This window comes from Trachemys scripta, chromosome 1 (genome assembly GCF_013100865.1).
Source record: "Trachemys scripta elegans isolate TJP31775 chromosome 1, CAS_Tse_1.0, whole genome shotgun sequence".
Lineage (NCBI taxonomy): Eukaryota > Metazoa > Chordata > Testudines > Emydidae > Trachemys > Trachemys scripta.
Genome location: NC_048298.1, coordinates 135,916,461 through 135,924,571, shown reverse-complemented (window position 1 = coordinate 135,924,571; position 8,111 = coordinate 135,916,461).

Sequence of the window (8,111 nt, the reverse complement as noted above, 5' to 3'; positions counted from 1 at the left end):
TGGCAGCCCCAGTGGATCTCAGCCCACTTTGTCTTTCCCTCTTCTCTTCTGCCTTTAAAAAGACAAGTCAAAACCCAAGAAAGTTAAATGCAAAATATCCTATCTTATTGTAAAATTGAGGTTGAGAATTTAAACTCAGTCAGGAAATTAAAAGTTAAATTATCTAATAATAAATCACTCAGAGCACACACACATATGCTGCAGTTCTGATGACCAGTTAGGGTATCTTCATATGTGCTTATAGGATATGGGAATGAGTTAATGCCCCCAGGAGAACCTTACTATTTGAATTTCCTCATTTATGAGTTTACATTCTCAATCATAATGTTGCATTGATGCCATTTTTTGCATTTGATTGCCTGTTTACAAGGTTCAAACAGCTACATAATTAAATGAATGAAGGTTGATGCCTCTAGATAGTGGCATTCACATTGCTGAGGTAAGGTGATTATAGTACCCAGCAGAATCAGTGCAGTCATCACCAGAGCAACTTAGAACCAGCATGAATGCTGAAAGCCAGGGCCTGCAAATGAGAAAAAAGACTTGCTTTGGGCGGAAATGCAAGGATGCATATACAGGGCCAGATTCACCAGTACACTTTGCTCTGCTCCCATTTCACCTTCTGGTTTTATATGCTACATGGTAAGTTTATTTTGATTTTAGTAATACAGGAGAAAGATTGTGAACGTTTATGTTAAGGTCCATGTCATAGGGGACTCAAAGAGCTGGGCGGTCTAGAGGTTAATGCAGCCAACTTCCAGCCTCTTGTCCCTCTGTCAGGGTGGTAGCAATAACTGTTCCTGATCTTAAGTTCAGAGGTTTGGCTTTCCACCTGCATCTGGGCCTCAGCCTTTAAGGGGTTGTGATAAGGAGACCTGGGCTCTCACTCTCCACCAGGTGCCAGCCCAGGGCCCTGTGGGAAACAACACCAGCAGGGTCCTCCCTGCTGTAAGTCCAAAATCACTTCCCTGAGCTACTTCCTATCAAGAGGTCCCTTGAACTTCAGGCGTTGGCCCTATAGGCCAAACAGTCAATCTCTCAACAACAATGTAGCGAGGGTGTGTGGCCTCCCTCTGAGATTGACAAGGAGGAACCCCTGTCCGCCCCCTGGTGGCCGGAACCAGAACACCAGCTCCCACCCCGCCAGAAGCAGAGGGGCAGGACAGGAAGTATAAAACATGGGCCCTGCAGCTCAGTTGGGCTGGAGCTGCCAAAGGAGACAAATGTCTCCTGCCCACTGCTGGGGCTTGAGCCTGAAGAGGATCCCTGCTTCGCTGAGGACTTACCAGAACTACCTGAACTGCTGGCTGACCAGGGGACCGAGGAGCTGCTGGGACTGCCGCTAGCAGTGTACCCTAGGGAGACAGAGGATGACCCCGCCACAGATACACTGCTAGAGGACTGTAGGATGTAGCCAGGGACACCAGACAGTAGTTTGGTTGTGTTGTTGCCTGAACCCCTGTCAGTGTGTTTTGGGTAGATCCCCGCTGACCCAGTGGTAGAATACTTTGCCACTGTTAGGGCCTTGGGCTGGGATCCAGTGGAGTAGGGTGGGCCTGGGTCCGCTCTACTTCCTGCTGCCAACCCCACCCCTGAGGTGGCAGCCTCCCCACCTTAGGCCAAGAGGCCTGCATTTGTCTACCATCTGCCAGAGCCAAACTGTCTATTTGCTGCTCTGCCCTGCCTGAGAGTCTGAGCTTCTAGGCTGCTGGGGCTCTGCCTTGCCTGAGGGACTGAGCCCATAGACTCTTTATTTTTCTGCCCTACCTGCAACCTGGGCCCTGGACTACCTGGTGCCTGGCCTTGCCTAGAGCATCAGGGCCATAGAGACGGCTAATCTATAAATAACCCTTGCCTTATTAGGGACCTGAGAGCAAGGGGGCATGGCCTCCCTCCGAGATTGACAGGGAGGGACAGCCAGGCACTCCTACAAACAACAACAAAAAAGTCCAAAGGATCAGGGCCCTGCAGGACCTGCTGGTTCTCAAAGTGGGTGCAGGTTGGAGAAGGCGTTGCCTGTGGGCCTTAACCATTCTGTGTCCCCTCTCAGATTCAACCTTTCATCTAGCTTCCTGGAGAAGAATTCCTGCCTCCTGCAACCTGTCCACCACCCTTTGCCTAGCTTCTGAGCAACTTTTAACCCATTCCTCCAGCCAGAGCAAGCTCGGCAGGTCTGGAGGGTGAAGCTACCTGGGCTCTGTAGGGCCCAGTGTGGGATTTGTATACCCCATCTCACACCCTCCCCCTCAGCCCCTGAGTTGTGGTGTCACTGGACAGATCCTGATCTCCCCTCTCATGAAAAGAAATCAGCATTTTTATTTTCCCGGCCTGCATGATGGGAAACCAGAAAGGTTTATGACTCCAATGAGAGGTATATACGGGTTGTGGTCTTTCATAGAGTTCAGCCATTGGAGTAGTTCATGGTCTGTTACAAGGCAGAAGGGCTGCCCCCATAAGTAATATTGCAGGGCATTAACACCCCATTTTACTGACAAGGCTTCTTTTTTGATGACTGAGTATGCTACCTGCTGGGGGAACAACTTTCTACTGAGAAAGAGGACTGGACACTCTTCTCTGAATTCTTGAGACAGCACTGCCCCGAGCCCAACATCTGATGCGTTGGTTTGTACAATAAATGATTTCATGAAGTCCAGGTGGAACAGTACCAGTTCCTGGCTCAAACAGTCTTTTAATGCTTTTAATGCCTCATCACAGCTTTTTGTCCAACAGATTTTTTGGGGCACCAAATCCTTTACCAGGTCCATCAAAGGAATGGCAATGGTGGTAAAGATGGGGATGAATTGCCAATAGTGTGACACCAGTTCCAAGAAACAGCGAATTTGCTTCTTGGGGGAGGGGATGGGGCAATCTGCTAGGGCTCGGACGTTGTCTACCAGGGATCATAAATGTCCCCCTCCTACTGTATACCCCAGGTAAGTGACTTCCTGGGTGGCCAGGCAGCACTTGGTTGGCTTGACCATCAAACCTGCCTCCTTAAGAGCTTGTAGTATTACAGTAATGTGCTTTATATGGTCAATCCACCCTTCACAGTATATGACAATATCATCAATGTAGTTGCAGCACCTTATCCATCAATCACTGAAAAGTGGCAGTGGCCCCATGGAGACTGAAGGGCATGGTCTTAAATGGATATAACCTGAATGGGGTAGAGAAGATGGTCTTCTCTTTAGACTCTGACATCAAGGACATCTGCCAATAGCCTTTCATTAAGTCAAGAGTAGATATATACTTGGTTGCCACTCAATCTTTCTAGTAGTTCGTTGACCCTTGGCATGGGGTTTGCATTAAATTTTGAAATTGCATTCCATCTTGGGGAAATTGATGCAGAACTATGTTAACACATCCTGTTTGGGCTGGAGCATAATGGGGCTTCTCCACTCCCTGTGAGACTCTTCTCTGACCCCTAGGTCTAACATGGCCCAGAGCTCCTGGCATACTGTTTCCCACAGCTTTGGAAGGGGTTGCAAACCTTCATGCACCTTTCATCTGGGTTCAGTGTTGATATGGGGGGACACCAGATGTGTTTGCTTAGGCAATGTTGAGAATACCTCTGGGAATGAGGCAACCAGCTGACAAACTTGTTGCTCTTGGTCAGGCTGCAGATGTCTCCCTAATGGCACAGGGATTGGATCTGAGGGAATAGGAACCTGCAGTTCAGTTTGGCGTTGGGGGAATGGGGTGATGAGCAGACCCTCCTGTCCATTCCATGCCTTCAAGAGATTGACGTGATACAGCTGGTTCTGCTTCTTCCTCCCAGGTTGTTGGATCTTGTAGTCAATCTTTCCCACTCATTTCACACCTAGAAGGGGCCCTGCCATTGGGTCAATACCTTTGATTCCAACATTGGCATCAGAAGCAACACCAGGTCTCCCAGCTGGAACTCACATACATGGGCCCTCTTGTTATAGGTCTGCTCTTAGTGGTGCTGCGCCCTTTGTAGCTTTTTCCTTGCAAACCCACCCAGAGTCTTCAACTTCTGGCACAGCTCAATAACATACCACACAATAGTCTGATTGTCCTGAAGTCCTGCTCTTCCCATGTATCACGGAGGAGGCCCAGAAATCCCTGTGGCTGCCTCCCATACAATAACTTTAATTGGGAGAAGCCTGTGGATGCTTGAGGCACTTCATGGATGGCGAACAAGAGAAGTGGGAGCAGGTGGTCCTATTATCAGGGATCAGTGGTGACAAACTTCATGTTCTTCAATGTCTTGATGAACTGTTCCACCGATCTGTCGGTTTGAGGGTGGCATACCAATGTTTTAAATGATTTGACCCTTAGCAGGTCCCATAGCTCCTTCATTAATTTGGAGGTGAAATTGGTTCCCTGATCCAGCAGCATCTCCTTAGGGATCCCCACCTGAGAAAACACCTTCAGGAGCTCACCGGTGACAACAACCACTGTAGCTAAGTGGAGAGGGATGGCTTTGGGGTATTGGGTGGCACAATCCAGGATCACCAGGATGTATTTGTACCCAACTATAGACTTTTCTAACCACTGGGTCCACAACTATCCTTTAAAAGAGCACCCCTATGATGGACAGTGGTACCAGGACAGCTTTTGGGAACTTTTTCTGACCTGTCCACTGGCACTTGGGACATGATGCACAAAAGTCCCACACCTGCGAATGGACACACAGCCAGTAGAACCACATAGTCACTCTGTCAAATGTCTTTTCTCTCCCCAAGTGGCCCCTGCACAATATTGCATGGGCCACTTGGAGCAACACCCTTCAGAACTTTCTGGGGACTAGCAGCTGCATCCTCACTTCCCCCATCTTGGAGACTTCGTGGACTGATATTCCCTTTCTTCAACCAGCTCAGAATGGGACCACTGTTTCAAGAGCCAAGGGTCTAGAACTGTGTCATCTGCATGATTTGTTCACAAACCTGACCCAAGATTGGGTCATAGACATAACAGAACACAGCAATCTCACCAGACAGCAAGCTCAGTGGTGGTGGTGGGCCCTTACTACTCCAGTTTGGCTCTGGTGCATGGTCATTTACCTGCAACGATTGTCCTGCCTCTGGGTCCTTGACTTCCTCTGTGGCACTCCCTTCATGGTGCCCTTCCTTGGCCACCATGGTCATCTCCCATTTTCTGGGGTCTGTAGGTCTTGACCCTATGTCTGCTGGGGATGTGCCACCCCAATTCTGGACAGCCTCTTCAAGAAACTCCAGTCAAGCCCCAGGATGACTGGATAGGCCAGGTTTTTGTCGATCTGGCATGCACCATCTTGTTGTGGTTTTGCACGGTCAATCTCACTTCTCTTGTTGGGCAAGGCTGTATGTCTCCCCAGCCCACCAGATCTTCACTGACCAGGGTCTGGCTGCAGCCAGAATCTGAGTCCTTGGATGGTTAGTCATCCACATGTACAGAGCCTAACATTTTCCTTGGGCCGCTCTTCCGAGCCTGGCTGTCTGCATCCGGGCCTGCCCATAATTATAATCCATGAACAGGCAGTCTCCCTGGAAATGGCCTTGTTGCCCACAGGCAAAGCAAGCTCTCATGGGCTCCTTGGACCCAGTATTGTCTTTTATCCCCTTTGGGCTCAGTGTGGGGTTTGTATAACCCATCACAATCCCTCAATAGGTAGTTCAGTGCTTGAGTCCCTGGGTTAACTCCTGAGCAAATGGGCCATATAGTTGGATAAAACAGTCAGCTGGGAGGTTTCCCCCATTGTTGAGGGAATCCCCATGTAGCATATCATGGGCAAGCAGGATGTGGCAGGGAGCCTGGCTGGAGGGCAGTGCATCTGACAATCTCCAGCTGCTAGACACCCATTTGGAGGCCATTTCAGCAGGGATGTAGTTTAAAGCAGCCCTTAAGCTGTTCTAAACTACACCGGGTGCTGAACTGGTCCCTTGTTAACCTCTGATGCCTGCAACTGGCTCCCTTGCAGCTCTCCTGTCTCTTCTGCACATGGAAGATACTGAGCACAGTAAAGTTCTGAGCTCTTTGTGTGATTGACTGAATTGCCAAGTGTGTAACAGCTAAATACATTTGCCTACTAGAATCATAGAATCATAGAATATCAGAGTTGGAAGGGACCTCAAGAGGTCATCTAGTCCAACCCCCTGCTCAAAGCAGGACCAATTCCCAGCTAAATCATCCCAGCCAGGGCTTTGTCAAGCCGGGCCTTAAAAACCTCCAAGGAAGGAGACTCCACCACCTCCCTAGGTAACGCATTCCAGTGTTTCACCACCCTCCTAGTGAAATAGTTTTTCCTGATATCCAACCTGGACCTCCCCCACTGCAACTTGAGACCATTGTTCTGTCATCTGCCACCACTGAGAACAGCCGAGCTCCATCCTCTTTGGAACCCCCCTTCAGGTAGTTGAAGGCTGCTATCAAATCCCCCCTCATTCTTCTCTTCTGGAGACTAAACAATCCCAGTTCCCTCAGCCTCTCCTCATAAGTCATGTGCTCCAGACCCCGTCACTGAATTACCAGTATGCACAGCAATGAACTCTAAAGTGATTTATAACACAAAAGGTGTAAGAGATGCTCTAAAAATAAATTTCAGTCTAATGAATTATATTAATTTACTTCTTGTTGTTCTCATTACAATTTCTTTCTTATTTAAAAGCCCTTATCTTTGTAGATACAAGTTAATTTCAGAACATAACATATTTCAGAAAAACTGAGAATGCAAATTTAAGACTACTTGAGGAAATTGCTGTCCAAAGAGCAGGGACTTGTCTATACAGACACACAGTGGGTGTCAAGCGGGAGTATAAATCTACCTCACACTAGCCTGCCCCACAGTAAATGTCCATTCGGATCCTGCTGCCATGTGCTAAAAATTCCCTAGTGTGCTTTGAAATGGGAATAGATTAACATGCACTAGGTGCTATTAAGTGCTGAAGGCTGGAATGTTGTTGCTGTGGTAACACTGTCCAGGGGCTGCTTTGAACTGTTATAGCTGCTTAGTGTTTCTATTCCTGGAATGCCAAGGTTATTAACACAAGCATAGAAGGCCGCTTGCTAATTCAGCAGACCTCGGTATTATTCATAAAAAAGGACCACCAGCATGGGTTGGTGACAAAGGCACTCAACAGGTTTATTGCCTTCAAGGCACAGTCCTAGCGTCCCATAGGATTTCCAGATACACTAACACATGAGTGCCAAAAGGCAAAGAATGGCTCAGTCAGCAGCAGGAAATTCTGCTGTTCCCTAGGCCATGCGAAGGGTTAGGGCAAGATACCCTGACATTTATAGACTGAGACAAACAACTTACATACCACCTCATGTGATTTATGATCTCTGCTTGTTACCTCCCCTTGTATCATGCTCCAGGTGTCTTGGGCAAAACATCCTCTTATCTGGTGTTAAGTCAGGATGCCCCTGGGCTAAGCTTTTGGAGTGAGTTCTCACACATACCCACTGTCTGTTGCTTCTTAGGAGTGCCTGTGTTTTATCAATGTTAGCAATACTTTTGTCAAGGTCATGTATTGGACAGTGAATTTGTAAACACCTATTTTAATACATGGCCTAACTTTACTTCAGAGCCTCTGGTTCAGGCCTCAGGTATTGCACCTGGCCCAGTGCTCCAGGCTCTCTCTCTCCTACACTAGGGAACTGTTAGTGTGTGGCAGGGGGGTCCACCTGGATAGTTAGTGCATGGCACGCTGATGTGAGGTAAATGTACACCCAGCTTGCTGCATAGTAAGTGTTCGTCTAGACAAGCCCAAGTTGTCATAAAGCTCACCAGTTAATAGAAATGTCGCCATTTAGAATGCTCAAATCACTTGTCGTCAGTCAAAAGATGCATCGTGTACAGATACAAAAAGATATTTACTATTTGCTAAAACAGGAGGAAATAAATTAGTAACGAAACCACAACAAGGCACCACAATACCAGAGGAGAAATTCTTTGATCTGTTGCTCTTGTCAGATTTCTGAAGTGCTTGGACATTGACATGACACCTACAGAAATCAGGGATTGAATTCTACACTGCTCCAGCATCTGAGACTTCCTATGAAATCCCAGACCAGGAAAGTCCATTTTCAGAAACACAGGGCTAGTCCATGAGACAATGAATAATAGATCTGAGGCCTAATATCTCACTCACCCAGCTCTTAAATGG